The sequence below is a fragment of the Antedon mediterranea genome, chromosome 1, assembly GCF_964355755.1.
Source record: "Antedon mediterranea chromosome 1, ecAntMedi1.1, whole genome shotgun sequence".
Classification (NCBI taxonomy): domain Eukaryota; kingdom Metazoa; phylum Echinodermata; class Crinoidea; order Comatulida; family Antedonidae; genus Antedon; species Antedon mediterranea.
In genome coordinates, this window is record NC_092670.1 from 29,508,001 (window position 1) to 29,527,722 (window position 19,722).

Genomic DNA, 19,722 nt, shown 5'->3' on the forward strand with positions numbered 1-19,722 from the left:
TTGTAGTCAAGAAAGAAGAGTTAAATGGCAGACTAATTGAATATGCAGGATCTATATAGGTATGTTATAATAACTGTTTTGTATTAATTAAATGTTTTCATTTGAAAGCCTGATTCATTATTAGCGGGTAATACATAGAGACTAATGTGGAATATGTTATCTACTTTCTACGTAACTCGAAATAAATTCCTTTCAGTTCGATAATTTTAAAATTAAACATTCCTAATAAAATTGCTTTATAGCGTTTAAGTAACATTTTAAAATGACAACATAATCTTTAAAAACATTACTATTATTTAAATGGCACATACTTGCATGAAATTTACTATTCATAAAAACTAGAAAAAACTTTATTCATAATATTAGGATATAAAAATATCACATTCCATATACAAGTATTATTTTTCAGAAATTGGAAATTATCAATGCATATAAAATAAATTTACAAGATTTAAATCGAAAGATTAATAGCAATTTAGATCAAAATTTCGACAGAATGACATAATGTTTATTACAATAAATATTAATGTAATCATTTTAAAACACATGGGATAGATTAGAGTATTAAAGGTGGTAATTACTAAATGAGTATTAGAAGAATAATTAAATTTTCGAAAAAAGTTGAGATTTCAAATGACGGAAATAAAGAAAATATAAGTTCAGAAAAGCAGCATGATGGTAGATTAAAGTATAACCCTCCTACTAGCAGGCTTCTAAGCGCAGCATGATGGTAGATTAAAGTATAACCCTCCTACTAGCAGGCTTCTAAGCGCAGCATCATGGTAGGTTAAAGTATAACCCTCCTACTAGCAGGCTTCTAAGCGCTCAATTATGGTAGATTAAAGTATAACCCTCCTACTAGCAGGCTTCTAAGCGCAGCATGATGGTAGATTAAAGTATAACCCTCCTACTAGCAGGCTTCTAAGCGCAGCATCATGGTAGGTTAAAGTATAACCCTCCTACTAGCAGGCTTCTAAGCGCAGCATGATGGTAGATTAAAGTATAACCCTCCTACTAGCAGGCTTCTAAGCGCAGCATCATGGTAGGTTAAAGTATAACCCTCCTACTAGCAGGCTTCTAAGCGCAGCATGATGGTAGATTAAAGTATAACCCTCCTACTAGCAGGCTTCTAAGCGCAGCATCATGGTAGGTTAAAGTATAACCCTCCTACTAGCAGGCTTCTAAGCGCAGCATCATGGTAGGTTAAAGTATAACCCTCCTACTAGCAGGCTTCTAAGCGCAGCATGATGGTAGGTTAAAGTATAACCCTCCTACTAGCAGGCTTCTAAGCGCAGCATCATGGTAGGTTAAAGTATAACCCTCCTACTAGCAGGCTTCTAAGCGCAGCATGATGGTAGATTAAAGTATAACCCTCCTACTAGCAGGCTTCTAAGCGCAGCATCATGGTAGGTTAAAGTATAACCCTCCTACTAGCAGGCTTCTAAGCGCAGCATCATGGTAGGTTAAAGTATAACCCTCCTACTAGCAGGCTTCTAAGCGCAGCATGATGGTATGTTAAAGTATAACCCTCCTACTAGCAGGCTTCTAAGCGCAGCATGATGGTAGATTAAAGTATAACCCTCCTACTAGCAGGCTTCTAAGCGCAGCATCATGGTAGGTTAAAGTATAACCCTCCTACTAGCAGGCTTCTAAGCGCAGCATGATGGTAGATTAAAGTATAACCCTCCTATACTAGCAGGCTTCTAAGCGCAGCATCATGGTAGGTTAAAGTATAACCCTCCTACTAGCAGGCTTCTAAGCGCAGCATGATGGTAGGTTAAAGTATAACCCTCCTACTAGCAGGCTTCTAAGCGCAGCAAGATGGTAGATTAAAGAATAACCCTCCTACTAGCAGGCTTCTAAGCGCAGCATCATGGTAGGTTAAAGTATAACCCTCCTACTAGCAGGCTTCTAAGCGCAGCATCATGGTAGGTTAAAGTATAACCCTCCTACTAGCAGGCTTCTAAGCGCAGCATGATGGTAGATTAAAGTATAACCCTCCTACTAGCAGGCTTCTAAGCGCAGCATCATGGTAGGTTAAAGTATAACCCTCCTACTAGCAGGCTTCTAAGCGCAGCATGATGGTAGATTAAAGTATAACCCTCCTACTAGCAGGCTTCTAAGCGCAGCATGATGGTAGATTAAAGTATAACCCTCCTACTAGCAGGCTTCTAAGCGCAGCATGATGGTAGATTAAAGTATAACCCTCCTACTAGCAGGCTTCTAAGCGCAGCATCATGGTAGGTTAAAGTATAACCTAGCAGGCTTCTAAGCGCTCAATTATGGATTTCTATTTATAGATACATAGGTATTTCACAATTTTACCAGTAGTATTGATTATAAAATAAACATTGTCATCAAAGTATGAGATGTTACAGATCGATGTCTAGTATAGTGTGTCTATTTGGGCTTCACGTAGATGCAGTATTGCTGAAGGAAAGTTAAATTACTCAAGGGTCTTGAAACTATAGTAGGAATATTGGGGTCATACTACAGTATAAATAACCGTGTTCTTGTTCGTATTAAACCAATACAAATATTGCCGGTGAACCATTTTCAAAAAGCAAGTCTCTTGTGCCATTACATCTTGTTGTAGATTTTACAAAATTTATCTCATAAGATACTATAATGAATTTTTCTGAATCAATTAATTATTCCATTATCCAGCTTCTTTGAATTGGCATCTTCCAACTATCAGGCCAAGTGTCGAACATATCTTCTACTAGATTTAAAATATCACCTACTTAGCAAGATTGTCTATAAACGTTGATCCGTAATTGCCCGTGACAACAGTTTAGCGCCACAACAAGAATCTGCAGTCATCCACCCATTAATGTCAATTAGACAGAACCACAAAATCATGAGTACTGGAGGTTTTCTTCATAAATTAAAGTCACGTTATGTTCGTCCGAAGAAACGGAACGTCGTACTTAACCTTTCTATAACATCTTAAGTGCACTTGGAACAGACGTTTCACATAGCTGCTGATTCGTTTAGATATAGGCTCCTACGTATATGTGCTTTCGGTTACATCTGTCGCTTTTTTGTAGACAAACTGAACGTACTGTGTTTGTATTACAATTTTGGCTCTAAATTGTATCAAATTGGTCGGCATTTTGAGTTGAAATTACTTGATTTAAAAATGCATTTAAAATCAAATAGGTTGACCAATCTTACGATTATAAAATTGACACATTACAAGTACATAGTTTAAAGGTAGAGAAAAACCCCAAATAGAAATGGTGAAAGATAATTAGGCCTATAATTATTAAAAAAAAAAAATAACATTTGTTATTTATTTATAAGTTTTAATGAAATATACAGCAGAAGATTATATAAAAAGGAAACTATAATATTATTGTAACGGCTACACATTATGAAGTTATTGAAATGTAATAGTACACAGTACTAAGGTTGGTAATGCTGAAAATATCGCACAAATATATGGTTATTTACATTTTTAGTCGCCTAAAATTAATGTATGTCAAGTTTAAACTTCCCTTTTTTCGCGAGGGTGTGAATTTAAATTAATTTTTTCCATTCGTTATTTCTTGATATTATAATTATGTTATTCATTGTCGTTCTATTTATTGCCGTGAGTAAGATTGTAATGAATCATAATACGGCTGATTTACATGTAATGTAATACATAAGCACCTGTTTATATTTTACCGTCTTAGTTTACTATGACATCGAGTACGTTGTATAATAGCATGCATATCCTACGTGACGGGGATATTTCACTCCATCCTCCCTTGATTAAAATACACTATCGATCAAGACAATCAATCAAAGTTAAAGAACTTATGAGTTGCTTTTTGATATTGACACACCTGGCTGCAGTACAACTTACGGATCGAATACGGATGACCCGATTTCAAGTTACTATTATAATACACTACAGCTGCGGTTGGTAAATAAACTATTATTATTCCACTTGGAGCGATGGACTAATGATACAAATGAAATGTGTGGATATGTGACCTGTAATTAGTACCAAAGAGAGTGGTTGGGTTTTATTGAATGATTTATGAGTTTGCAACAATCATTTCTTAATAAAAAATATAATTGTGTTATTTTATTGTATTATTTATTTTATTTTTTGTAAAGAAAGGCAGGTGATAACAACGTAACATGGTAATGAAACCAAAGTTAAACATGACACTAGTAAACACGACCGATTATCAACTTAGGGTATGAACAAACACTAATACATTATTTTAACACGTACTAATTACACATGAGTAGTGTGAATAGTGTCTTGTTCTTGTTCCATTTATCAAAACACTAATTTAATTGTCTAACATGGTATCGAAATTATTCCAGCTTAGAGGTCAAAAGTATCTATGATATGATTTGTAATCCTGCATTGTCAAACGAATTACCTGTGTACTGTACCTACATTATGAAGTTCGTTGAACGTTACCTATAAAGTTACAATCAGTTATTGGCGTTATTGCTTTTGTCTGGAAAAGCTTAGGGCATTGTTGATACAAGACAAATCAGAAAAACTCCAAAATACGACAGAAAAAGTACAGCACATCCTAAAGAAAAACATTGATCGATGCTCTTGAACGTGCATGTTTAATTAAAATGAAAATACAGTTCCCAACCTCTAATATTTCATAAAGCTAAAGTTGTAATAGAGTTCTTGTTCCCCTGTTAGGTAAAGATGTCTAAATAGGTCTAGGCCCTACACAGAATCTTTTTCGTATAGTATTACTGTGCCATAATAAGTATTCTTTATTAGGCCAATTGTTTCTATACACACTAATGTATATATTTTGTATTACAGTTGTTAAGTTGGGAAAGCCGCTTGATAGTTCATACTTCACATACAGGTGCTAATTATACGATATGTTTGTTTACCTGCAATTAAATAAATTGAAATTAATATTGATATTATAAGCATGCTATTCTGGAACCATAATAAACAAGAAATATTTCTTACAAAAAACGTTGCTCGCTTATTGAAAAATATTTTTTATTTCAAATTTGTTTTTGAATGTGTCATTTTATTGTCACATAATAGTTATTTTACCTGGAAAATGTAATTTAAAGCAACAAATACTTACATTTTCTGTCAGACAATTGTTTTTGGGTTTCTTTTCTCTTTTTATATGTGAATAAATATTATTCTTTTGTTACAGAAGTGAATACTCAATTTCTGTCACTTTAGTTAATTTTATTGCTAAGGTCAAGTCTGGGGGTCACTTCATCACCCTAGATATTTCAAGTGTGTCCTATTACAAACACAAACTTTAATGGACTGTTTTGATAATAATTCAATGAATATCTGACAATGAATTACAAAAAGTCAAAAGTCAGTATTATAGTCAAATGGGATAAATACCAGAAATGCTTTGGGATTTGTAATTTTAGCATGTCCGGTCCTAATAGACTCTTTTCCAAGACGTTTTTTGGGTCTAGTAGCTGGAATCTATAAATTATAGTGGAGTTTCCATTTTCGCAAAACTGTCGTCCTTCGATACTATAACTGCTGCTTGCTTTAGCTTCTGATTGAGTAGTCCTAATGGGACGTAGCGGGCTAGAGCAGCAGCGTGAAAATCTTAAAGAGTCAAAGCTTAAACAGAGTTTATAAATATATTGTTTTCAATATGCTGTAGCCATTTCAGTAAAATAGTGAATTTATGCTAGGTGCTATGATATGAAGAGAAATAAATGAATGAAATCAGATATGGATAAAGTCATTTCAAAATGTCATTCTTTTAATAAGCAAGATGATAGCAATATGATATGAATGGAAAGAGTACAGTAGTAAAGATAAATGTATTCAAAGTTAGAGTGTAAATAATTGTAGGTGTAATCCGGTTTAAACTTGAATCTTGATATTTTGTTTGACGTCATAGTGACATTTGCAGAAATGATTTTAGGGACGAGTGTTAGTGTTAATAAAGAATTGACAGTTCTTGCTAGGATGTATCTTTTGTTATTTTGTGAGGCAGATCACTTCATTATGTTTGTGACGTTAGTATTGCTGGTGAACGATAAGCCTAAGATTAATCTAGTAACTGATCGTCTAACCTCCATTCAAATCACTAACCTTATTAATTTCTAATAAACAGTTTTTAAATTATTAATTAATTTTGTGCATGAATATGGGATTTTGATTATTTAATTATAATACTACAAAGTAGCAAGTTATATTCAACAGGCTTATACGAATAATCAGTATTAAACAATAAAAGATAGAGGGTGTTGACCCATATTAACCCAATTTATATGCTTTATCCAATATACCGAAAGTTCACTAATCACTGCTATTACGAAAGTACAATACATACATTTTCGACATTAATTATATCCTAATTACTGTCGAAAGAAATGCAATAATCATGTCCTTTTGTATAATTATAAAGAGTGAACTGGTAAAGCTAGGCCTATATAAGCTCTGATTCTTAAATTTAACCTACATTTTATGAATCAATTGCGTTTTAATGATAAAGCAATGGTATTTCTAAATAAGTGAATTTAATTAAAATCAATGATTCATGTATAATGGCTTATCATTGTTTGGGACAACACAACACATGTAAAAATTCAACGTAAAACTAAATCATACATCGCGAAGTAAAATCGGCTGTCGTCAATTCAAACAATTCATTGTCAAGTGAAATCATTTATTTTCAAGCCATGCATTGTCATGTGAAATCATTCATCGTCAAACAAAGCCATTCATCGTAAAGTCAAATCGTTCGTCGTCAATTCAAACGATTTATCGCAAAATCATTTATCGTAAAGTCAAAACGTTCATTGCGAAACCAAACCCTTCACAGTTAAGTCAATTTATCCATCACCAGACCAATCATCGTGAAACAAAATCATGAAGCTAGCTGTTTCATGACAAAGTCAAACCCATCACAAAAGATAAGATCCCGTAAAACCTATGATCACAAAACCTAAGACCTAAGATTACCAATACTTCCCTTTTGCACCTGCCTTATTAGTTGGGGAGCCAGAAATAATTTGCCTGCACCCTCTAGTAACAAGGTTTTTTTTTTGCTTGCTTATATCAATACAAATACATTTTTTGCTGTTGGCCGAAAAAAAATTGGGATGATTGGTCAGTACAGGAGCCAAAAGGTCAATATGGTCAAAGTTAAGACTTTGCGTAACTTGGTAACCACTGGGTGTATTGGAATATATTTTTATATTTTTGTATATTTATATTTGTGACAAACTACTCAAAAGACCAATGTTTCTATTCACTCTAATGGTCAAGAAATTGGCCATATGAATATCTCAGCAACCATTGGTCATAAAGTGATAAGTGTGGTCTCAAATTACTCGCAAAGTATATATTTATTATAATGTAATAAAAATCATAAAACTGTCAATAAACCCAACATTTTGACCTTTGACAAATAACCGGCACAAACATTTTTGCTTGGGGCACACTTTTCATATCTCAGAAATTGTTGGGCGGATATGGTCGTATTTGGTGTCAAAATATTTCTATTTAATCTAATGGACAACATTTGCCAAAAATGACCGTGAAACCTTATTTTTACCATTGGTCAAGAAAATGGCCATATCAATATCTCAGCCAACACTGAAAGTATAATTTTAGTCTCAAATTATTCACAAAGAATATATTTATATTAGCTCTAATACACAAAATGTTAAAAAAAACCCTTATTTTAACATTTAACCTATAGCTGGTACAAACCTTTTTTTGGGTACGATTTAGCTAAGTTAGGAACGACTTGGCGATGAACGACTTGGGGATGAACGACTTGGGAACTTGGGGATGAATGACTTGGAGATGAACTGTATTTCAAAATGGGGAATATGTTAAATGTATTATCAAAAACAGCAAATTTTAGATGGAACTTTCTGTACAGGCAGGCTAGCTGTTTAGACAAGCAAAGTAGGAAACTGTTATGCTCTATGTATTTTTGACTGTGCTGAAACAGTCTGGTATAACTTTATTCCTTCAAAATAAACTCCAGTGGCCGTATTCACCAATCACACTTAAGTGAGATATTTCCCTTAAATCCTAAGAATTTCCCTTAAATCAAGAAAATATTAAGGGTTTCACTTAAGTGGTATTCACAAATGGTTTAAAGTTAAGGGAAACCCTTAACTTTGTCTATTTTCCCCTTAACTTTTAAGGGACCTATGGGGTCCCTTAAAAGTTCCCTTAACTATTCAGTACCTTGGTTGTGCTGACGATTCTGTATGTGCGAGTACTATGCCTACTTGCAGATAGCCTCAGTCTGGGCTAGGTAGAGATGCTAGGCCCTCTATTGGTCTGCCCACTAACCAGCCTAGGATTCATGTTTGGTTTGAGTAGCATTTAGACCTTTTTTGCTGATCCTCACTATACAAATTAGTCTATGCCTATATATTCATTTAATTGTTTTTGTTTTGACTGCGATTATTTTCGTGGAAGCTGAATATTCATAGATTCCTTACATACTTTTCTTATGAGCATTGGCTTAAAATAGACTGTGTCAAAATATAAAAATCTATTTTGAAAAAATCTAAAAAATCCTCATATCGGGTATTGGTTATGTTTATCTTTCTGTGACCTGTTTAATGAATAGATGGTAATTTATATTACGAAGTCTGGAAATGTTCTTACTATACTAGTTTATGTCATTTTAATTTCTTTGATTAAAACATGTAATCAATAATTGTGGAAATTAGTAGTCATAATGTTTGATCCCCTATATAATGGACGATGACAAGACTTGGGTTACATGAACTTGGTATGAACCTATAAGTAGATAAACAGCTCAATAGGTACATATTAAAAATCACTGTTTGGTTGCAAAATTTGCACAAAGGGATTCATAGAGCACAGTGGGAAAAGGATCCCATTATAGCTACATATTTTAGGTAAATTATGAACTTAACGTTCTATCCAAATCACCGAGCAATTCTATACAAAAACATGTGACACAAATATAACCCTTGCCATGAAGCTAATATGCTCTCCTTTCAAGGAAGATCAGATGTGCAGACTGTACTTTCTATGCTAATGCTTTGCAATCAAGACACAAAAGGAAATCATAATGAATCGGACATATACTAATGAAAAATAATAACCCACTTGACTCTGTTATTAAGATTCAGCGTTAGAAAACATAAGCAAAACTTTCATTCTATTATTTTAAGTGACGAAGACAAGATTAACTCGAAATACAAAACCGAATTCGAGCATTTTAAACACGTGTAGAAGGTGTGCCACGTGACTAAGAATTATACATGCCACATTACAATAGCGTATCTATATCTTACTCACATAAATGTCGATATAGGTACATTACTACATCACATCCATCTAATCATACAATTTGCTACAATTTACAGCTTTCAGTTTCAGTACATTGTGTAGGCCTACGGGATTTTTTTGTAAACAAAAAAAAAATGTTTGGAAGACCGTGATAGCTCTAATATATAATATAGGCTACTAGGATTATTAAAAAAAAAAATCGAACTCTTTATTGCAATGCAGTACATTAATTTTATCTAAAGGTAATGCCCATTAAACAGTAGGCCTACAAACTATTAAGCCAAGTACAGTATGTATCAATTCGGTCATTTTTTTTCATTTGGCCCAGTTGTTTTAGCAAGACCACATAATTGTTGTTACTAGAGGGTGAGCTCGCTTCGCTCGCTCCCCCTCTAGGAAGTGTAGACGATGGTTCTCGGAATGACAATGTTCTCCTTGTACGTTTTCTGTCGGTTACCATTATTGAAAATGCTTGACATTTGTAAAACTAAACTACTCTGTTTCACAGTGTCTTAGATGATTAATAACATTTTAAAGTATAGTGTTTATTGTTTGGTAGGGCCCTTATAGGGCGGAGGTGGGGAGGCGCAGTTCGAGGGAGGTGCTTATTCGAGGGATATATGTAAATTTGTTGAGTTTTAACAATATGGTAACATTTATAATCTAATGAAATCCTCTAATAGAAATGAAAAGTGGTAAAACAGAATAAGAAATGCTTGGTAAATTGTAGATAACAGTGCGATGAATTCTACTACAAATAGAATAATTGTGTTATTATAAATGTGGATGGACGTTTATTAGATAGTTGGGTTGGGGGGGGGGGGATTATTATTCAAAGTGATGTTTTATTGGAGAGGCCTTTATTTATTCAAATAAATACCATCCTAATAATTATTAATACATTATTTAATTTAAACATCTTTTGAAACTAACTGCCGTGACAGAGTGGGCCCAAGAAAGAAGACATTACGGCTTGCAACATGGGTAGACATCTAGATCCTAACGGGACACAAATAGCCTACAGTTAGTCCTGCCAGCTTACTCAATAAAACTCAGCTATCGGGATTTCAATCGATTAAAAAAAATGTCTTATCATCAAATCTCCCTTTGTAATTTTATAATTACTATTCCCCACAATATATTCCGATTCTTTATGGCGTATATTTAATTTGATCTTTATTAATTTGCAGTATAATTTTTATTTTTTAACTTACTGTACCTTCACACGCGCGGTCCGTTCCTAAAATAAACAAAAAACTGAAATGGCTATGACTAATGGCCAACTTCATGGACCATTTGTAAGAACATTATTTTTAATGAAAATGTCATCCATATAAAATAAGTTTATAAATAAATAAATAAAAACTTAAGCTCCAGTCCTACTATCTGTTTTTTTCTTCCGTCTTCCAAAGGGACACTGTATTGATTGATGGAAAGTGCCTGTTTCCAGTCACCTTTAGGGTCAAATCTATTATTTTAACTGCTCCCTAGTGTATAAAAGAGAGAAAATAGTTGAAACCAGGTTGTTGCAAGGTGAATTCATCGTAAACCCGGAAATTACTTTGACCGCGAAGAATTGAAATTGAGTTGAAAATCTACTGTTGAAATCATAAATTTTGTTAAAAACCTCGTTATAATATCTTCCTAAGATAGAAATGTGGAACAATAGCGTCGAACTGAAAACTAATGTTATCAAATCTACGTTTCGCGGTACATCTTAGATAGATAAGGTAGGTATCCAAGGCGGAGATTTGTACCGAAGTTTTTCCATTGTGCTCGTCTATGTTAGAATTAACCATAATTTATATATAGATGCCATAAAAATAAATCAATAATAAAACAGAATAACCTTACCAGATTTTCAATCAATGCTGTGGTTGACCGCCATTTTTAGACAAATTTATTACTGTAATATTTTTGGTTCGGCAAAAATATGGTTATTTAGTTGGAATTCAGTGTTTTACATTAAAGTATGTTTACAATGTTAAATTGAAAAGTACGACCAGAGAACAACTTTGGTATTTACTCCATTCAATAGTTCTTGCCAGAAGTAATTATTCAAAAATCCTTACCGAAATTAATTGACGAAGAATATGTAGAAGGACCCTATCTCTGACAACTTCTTGAACTTGACTATCAATATCTGCCATTGTATCAGCATTACCAACTGTTGTTTGTAAAGCTAGGATCACTAAAGTCATAAATAAACCAGTCTGTAACATTCTGCAATTGCACATTTTCTATATTCCCAAGGCCTAAAAGAAAACAGACAACAAACACAGGTGTCTAGAAATATCTAGAAAAGTCAGATCTCAGATATATCTGACTTTTCTAGATCAAGAAAACTCAGATATCTGACTTTTCTAGATCTAGAAAAATCAGATATCAAGATCTGAGTTTTCTAGTTCCAAAATGGAACTAGAAAACCCAGATCATCAAATGGATCGTTCCATTATTAATAGAGGGTAGCTTGTTTGAAATACTATAGTATTATACGTTTTCTTACTAATATTAATAATTATTGTAACTTGTAGTAGCAGCCTACGACTTAAATCATAAAGAAATACAGTATACACCTTTTAAAATGTAGGCTTAGCATTTAGGCCTAGCCTATCTAAGCAAACTCAATTAAGGCTCAACGTGTGGGCGCTATCGCTAGAAGTGGTCAACTCGTACCAAAAATAACTCGTACCTATTCCCAACTTGGCTAACTCGTACCTCAACCAACTCGTACCCACACCAACTCGTACATACCTATTATATACATATTATATCTTATTGTGGTTACCATTATAACAAATGTACGATTGATTGAATAAAGTTCACAAAGTTCACCTAATTTTTAAGCCTACATTTTAACGGTAACGTGCACTGTATTTTCTTTATGATTTAAGCTTTAGGCCGGCTGTAGGTCTTTCTCTTTTCTTTGCTTCTACATGTTACAATATTAGTACACAGTAATCAATTTTAATAATACTCTAGTATTTCAAATGACCTACCTTTTTTAAATTCCTGACCATAGAAATCTCAGATATTAATTTCTGAGTTTTCTAGATCTGGAAAAGTCAGATATCTGAGTTTTCTAGACCCAGAAAAGTCAGATATCTGAGAAAACTCAGATATATCTGAGATCTATCTGAGTTTTCTACCCTTGAAACACAGTTAAGTTAAACACAAAAAGAGAATCTCTAAACCACGGCAACAACTTTAGACTCGTCACAGAAAAGTTCCCTTTGTCAAGCGAACCTCCTTGTGTTGACAATCTATTCATAGATAAATCCAAAACATTGTAGTTTTTGTAAATGGTCCAATGAGTAAACAATACGAAGCAAATTTTAAAAATGTAATATTATTTTTAAATACTATTACATTTAAAAATCATTTTAAAATCAGATGTGCATTTTCTTAGCCCATGAACGCCACTAGACCCGAAGCTTATAATTGAAGTAGAATTAAGATAAATGTCACTAATGTACACTATTAATGTTTATTGATTTATAATTAATAATTTACACAGTGTAAAAGTGTATTATATTTTTATGAACACTAATACACTAATAGTGTTATTAATTTAATTAAACAAACTATCACCACAAAATACTAGAAATCTATTACGTCATCGTGTCATGAAAGGCAAATTGAAATACACTTTATGTGACTGCAATAAAAATGTAGGCTAATAAAATCCAACTAGAAATATCGTTTACGCGGTAATTTTATAGCAATTCCTTTTGTTCGATTATGTCCCATTAAGTTTAACAATCGAATATATATATTTCTGTTAACATGTTTTTCAGCATTAATGATAACGTTTTGGTTGTTTGTGTTTGAACTATGATGCTAAGTTCAATTTTAGTAGTTGAGGAAACAGGTGAACATTTCCGGGTAAAGATACTTCTATTGTTTGTTTATTAGGGTACATTATTCCTTCTAGAAAAAAGCAAGGTTAACGACAACATTATACACTTGAGTCTGAAAGTGAGTGAGCAGCTTAAAATTTCCAAATGTAATAAGTTTATGAATTAGCTGTATTCACAGTATTCTGAAAAACCTTAAGTCAGATTCGAGATGAAATTGATTATAATTACAACAGAAAATATTGTAAAGGCACATTATCATTAACAATTTTTAAAAAAAGTGGGGGAGAAAAAAAAGCATTGAAGGTGTAAAACATTTCCGTGTGTGACATTTTCAAGGTAAATAATGTTTAAGTTGTTTCTTAGAAAGTAATATTTGTAACATACTGCCACTACTTTTTTAGTCGCGTGCGCGTGCAAACGCGACTCTAAAGATCACTATGTCGGTCGGTCGGTCGGTTGGTCGGTTAACACTAACTCAAATTTGAGCACGCGACTGGCGCCATGTATATGGCCTTGTTTTCTTTCTAAACACTCAATGTGATTTCAAATTACAACATTAAATCTCATAAAGGAACATCAAGTCAATGTGAAAACATACCTAAATACAGTTTTGTTGCTGTAAATATGAGCAAATTAAACATAGTTTTAACACTTTCATTTACTTAGATTCAATTTGACAGAAATTGAAATATTGTTTGTTTCTTTATTTCCATTCACAATAAAACATAAACATACATAAATATTCATTACAAACACGAAATAATGGAAAGGGGGAATCTCTGAAGCACAGCTTGTAAGTAGAAACCCCCTGTTACAAAATAGTATATATAAATAGAAATATTAAAAAAGACACAAGGGCATAGGCAAACAAAATGTAACTTTTAAGAAAAAATGCAAACAATTCTTTTTTTGTCATTGTAACCGAGAGTACAGTATTTATAATTTACGGTAGCTCTAGCGGATTATGTAGGGTGGGTGCTTTATTTGATTCCGTAATCTTCAACCATCATAATTATGATGTTTATTATTCACCTATTCGTATCTGATGATATGAGTTTTGCTAAGATTGTGAACGAATTTTGAGGAAGCACGTCATCAATTATCTTGTATTTCCTAAGGGTTCTCAATATAATAATTATTTTGGTCTGTAACAATAGACGCATTGTAATCTGACAAGTCCGAAGTGTGTGATGTCAGTCCTCTAGGAAATGATTATCCATTTCGGCATATTAAAATCAAACAAATTGAGATATCACTGTTTTAATAACATATACTTCCGAGATGTAGCTACTTATTATATTTTTTAACCTAACGATACAATTATAAGTATTGGAATGTATATATGACAATTACGAAGAGTTATGTTCGTTAACGTTGATATGGACCAATACTATAACTGCACTTGAGACCAACAACTTTACGTCTATTCAAAAAGACAAACAGTGATCCAATCTGCGATTAACGTCATTAAAATGCGAATTGCGCATTCCACACCCAATCCTATCATTAATAAACTAAATGTATAAATTACTTTCATAATCATTTTGCACGACTATCCTATGCAATGTATTATTATAGAATGATTATTGTAATTCAACTTTAGATATCTCATTTTCATCATTAATACTACCGGTAATACTATGGTACCAAGAGAATACTGTACCGTTATTATTTTTTATCCACTTTAAATTATATAGGAAATTGAAATTCTAAAGTGATAATTATCAAGGATAGTTGACATTGTTGCTGTAGAAGGTGTCAACTTAATATTATTATAGGTTTCAAAGAAATCAATCATGTAATTCTATTTTGTGTAGCTAATGTTTAGCTGTTCAAAATAAGGCCATATACATGGCTGCAGTCGCGTGCTCAAATTTGACCGATCGACCGACCGACCAACATAGTGAGCTGTAGAGTCGCTATAAATAATCGATAAAAATTGATCTGATCTGATTGCCCTCGTAGTTAGGTGGTTAAATTTTAAGTACAGTACGGTATATCTTTTGAATGCAGTGTATTTCACGTCCCGGCTTTCTCATTAATCACACGTAAATGGCTATAGACACGTTCGACTAAGTATTATAATAACATTAGTATGACATAATAATGAGTTAATCGGCATTTATGAGTATTAATAGTAGACGAGATACTGCACTATCATGTCAGTTTCTAGCAGCACCAAGTGGTAACCTCATTGATGTATTTTTTTTGTCTAATAAGAAAGGCCCGGTCTCAGTTTCTATTCTATTTATTAAAACAGAGATAAAATAGAAATATAAAATACAGTAATATAATTATAAGGAAAGACAATATGTTTTTGATGGAGCACAGTGAAGTTACATTTTTACTACAGCAATTATAGGCGTGTTAATTGCAATTAAATGAATAATAACTAATAATTGTCTGGCCTTTATATGCATGTCACAATGTAGATCCAGCGGGGCTAAATTCCACGAGGGGTGGGGGCTGGGGGATATGCGAGCAACGCGAGCATCACTAGGCTAAGGGCCAAGGGTCCCAGTGGGGGTCCAGAGGGCCTTTCCCCTGGAAGCAACTCGTTCTAGCGCAATTTGAGGCTGTTTTAATAAGGTAGGGTAATTATGGTACATAAAATTAAAAACTGTGTGAAAAACGAGGTCCGATGCGATGACTGTTTAAATCCATTCTTTCAATTTTAAAAATGAAGTGACCTTTAAAGTTCAATATGCCTATCATAGAAAATATCCGCGAACGTAAAACGTACCCACGGGCCAAGAGGTATATCGTTAATCGCAGAGACGTATAGTTGCTGTCTGGGGGTGCTAAAATTGTAAATGCGCGAGACTAACACACATGGGCTGATCTGTAAGAAAATGTTGAAAAATAGAGCTGCTAGGTCCCCGGAAATTGCAATTATACATACCAAATTACAAGTCTACAGAGAACCAGCCCACCAAGGTTGGGAATGAGCTAAGAATATTTAGAAAAATAGAGTTGCTAGGTCTCCGCGGTTGGAGTATAGTGCTTCGAAATATGAAAAAAATATATATGTCTCCAAAACCAGCCCTACCAGTAGGGCTGAGCTGCTAAGAAAATTGGAAAAAATATAACTGTAGGTCCCTTGAAATTGTACTTATAGGCCTATAGGCCCTATTGATAAATTAAAGGAAATTATAAGTCTACAGGACCAGCTCGCCATGGATGGTTGAGTTGAGCTAAGAAAATTATGAAAAATTGAGCTCCTAGGTCCCTGCAAAATGCAGTTTACATGAAACGAAATTATAGGTCTTCAGGACCAGCCCACCATGGTCCCCAGACAATGCACTGACTGTAATATACTTCGAAATGTTTAAGTATCCATGACCAGTTCTATAGTTGGGACTGAGCAAATTTGAAAAGTAGGGCTGCAGGTCTACAAAAATCACACTTATACTTTAAAAAAAATCAGACCTAACGGCCTAAAAAGGTGGCCCTTTTTGCCTTTTATTTGGAGGGGAATGCGTCCGCAAGCGTAGACCATTTCGCCACCACACTGTGTAGACCTAAGTATAGTGCGTGTTTGTATATGCATAACCATGAGCGTATCGAATTGAGAGTTGCTACTATGGCCACATTAATTGGTCCCCCTACAGGGATTGTGACGAAGCTCCTGATACGGTAACATTGGAGTTTGACTTTTATTTTGTGTTCTTTTTCACTTTCGCTGAAAACATGAACAATTTTGCATATATAACAATTATTTTTTCCAACCACGGATTTACGTGAAATAGGACAAGGCCTACGATAGTAGTATCTATAGAGTTTATAACGCTAGCACTGTGTGGATTAACAAACGTTATTCATGTGTTTGACACAGCCAATGAACAGACACGATTACGAACAAGGCCATATACATGGCGTGCTCAAATTAGAGTTAGTGTTTACCGACCAACCGACCGACCGACATAGTAAGCTCTAGATTCGCATTTGCACGCGTCTAAAAATATATATTATAACTATAAAACATTATAAGAAATCTAACCCTATCGTTGAACATTAGATCTCTTACGATTATACGATCCCTTATCACTGGATTCTAGCCATTGCTCCATTTACAATGTGAATGAATTATATATGATTTTAAGATAAAAGCAAAATCATTAAATACAATTTATTTACTTTTATTGTTGTTCTACTCTAAAAAATGAATGTTTATATACAGTAGGCCAATTTTGTTTTTAAAGTTTAAATTAAGTTACAATGTATGTATTTAAAAATGGTGTAATCAAGTGACTTGCTCAACAGATAGACATGGAGCTATTTCAGAAATAAACAATATACCTATCTATGCACTACAGTAATGAATTTCATTCATGTCTATGACCAGACTAACTACCAATTAATAATCATGTTAAGATAAATTGCGATTTTGCCGCTGTATGAGATTAAATATTGTGTAAAGTGTTTTGACCCTATTTCAACATTGAAACTTAATTAATTATCATGAACATGGATATGATTTAATATTGGTATAAACGGAAGTAATTTCACTCAATAATGGAAGGTCGACAGTAAGCCTAGATATATAATCTGCAATAGCATGATTAAAATAGTTATGAGATTAAAATTAAATGATTAAGATGTTGTTGAAGTTTCGAAATCGATACTTACAATTTTGTTATATTATATCAATGGTAATGGACGAAGAACAATATTGAAATGCGAAGTTCAAAGAACTTGAAATTAATTAAACCGATCAATAATAATCTTATGTACCTGAAGTACACTGGTGTTGATGGATTATATTTAAATAATACGTTTAACACCTACTAATAAGCAACTTGTTTATTGAAAATATAACACGATAATAATCCAACTAACTATTACTTAAAAAAATAAGAAAACCAAAATAATTTGTATACAAAATAATCAAATTCCCTGCAAATAATAGTTACAGTTAATGCATATTTATAACCCAAAAGAGAAAAGCGATCCAGTAACTTATTACAACTTATTGATCAGTAGATATTTTTCAAATCAATGGCAGTCGGCGAAAAAATAAACCATTATGCCATTTTTTAGCATCTAACTTGTAGGTAGTGATTGGAAAATGTTTGTCTTTTTGTAATAATTCTACAGTCCTACGTTTAATCAAAAGCTCATTTCTCAAGCTTTATTTCTCATTTGCAATTTCGATGTGTTTTGTATTTTAAATCATACATGTACGATAAAATTTATAGCGTTCAACCACGCAGTTAAGAAAACCAATTAGTATTGAGAACTATTTAATAGAAACTGTAAGCAAATAGTTTTTTTTGCAAAGAATATAAAGTTACTACACCGTACCACACTTCATCGTTGTACTATATTACTGATATGTAACACTTTTGGATTTCATAAAAGAAAACAATTTAATTTTGTATTGTCCCCAAAAAACATAAAAATTAAGATGAATAAAATCGGACTTTGAGCAGGCCATTTTGTAGTTTTAATCAATTTCATAGAAACAACATTATTTTTGTAACTTATAAAAAGACAAAATAAACGGTTAAAAAATGTATTGGCTGGCAGCCAATTTGATAATTGTTTGCTTTAAATTACAGTTTTTCAGGTAAATATTTGTATTAATAATAATAATTCACAGGCGTGATCTCTGAGAAGGTTTTAATTTGGAAAAAAAAAAAGAAGAAACAAAATAAGATGTCACGAACGTCTTCAATATAAACTAGCCTTTCATTAAGGCAACACAGATTTTAATCTTTACTAGTAATTGTGGTCCAGATGAGATTCCTCATTCTGCTGTATCTATAGGCCTACTGTTTGTATTAATCAAATACTGTTGGTGGAAAAAATAAGAACAATTAAAATACAGTAGAACAGAAACATTTTTGTCTCCTTAATAGGATTGAATAAAAAATTTATCACACTGAAACGTGCCCCTTTCTCTTAATAGGAGTGTCCCCAAACATTGCATTAGAAAAATAGATATCAGTCATTTTAGTAAGAAAGATTCATAAGATATCAATTGTCGAATGTTTTTTTAATGCAAAGTAATTGAAAATATAAGTTATTATTGAACAAAAGTTTAAAAAAAAGTGACTTTAGGTAAATAAAAGATATGTTTTGGTATTGAAAATCATAAAAATAACTCCATGCAATTAATAACTTTATAGTGATTGCAAAAACTCTATATTTAAAAATTGCAAAGTTAACGAAAAAAATCTCACATAAATAACTTGAAATCGGTATTTGAGAGTTATAAGAAAATTGAACAGCACATTTAAAAAAAAATAGTTAGACTTGTATTTTGCATCTTTCTTTTTTGTTTAAATGACATCTGTTTTTGTATAATAATAGCAATATGTTTTGTACCTTTTAAAGGTTACTTTATTGTTATTTTGTATAAATTTGTAATATGAAATACAGGAAATAAATAAAATAATAAAAAAAAAAAGATTTATATCATATATTATTTTGTAATTTTTTTACTCTAACATACCTTAAAATTTACGGTCAAATGTACGTAGTTTGAAATTTCTCAATTTAGAAATGTTATTGGGGCTTTTATTTTAATGTATTAATATGATTTGATATATTATACAAATTTAATATTACAAGAAATATGCCGTAATAAACCTATTA

At 32.7% G+C, this 19,722-nt stretch overlaps 2 long non-coding RNA genes across 3 annotated transcripts in view; both read right to left on the minus strand.

Moving 5' to 3' along the window:
- LOC140063636 (uncharacterized) overlaps positions 1–19,722 on the minus strand; it is a 478,535-nt gene that overhangs the window by 254,235 nt on the left and 204,578 nt on the right. The gene's annotated exons all lie outside the window — the stretch shown is intronic.
- LOC140063635 (uncharacterized) overlaps positions 1–19,722 on the minus strand; it is a 45,184-nt gene that overhangs the window by 10,390 nt on the left and 15,072 nt on the right. Inside the window, exon 2 of the long non-coding RNA XR_011847648.1 lies at positions 11,335–11,517. This is a non-coding gene — a long non-coding RNA (uncharacterized lncRNA). The remainder of the gene's footprint in view (positions 1–11,334; positions 11,518–19,722) is intronic.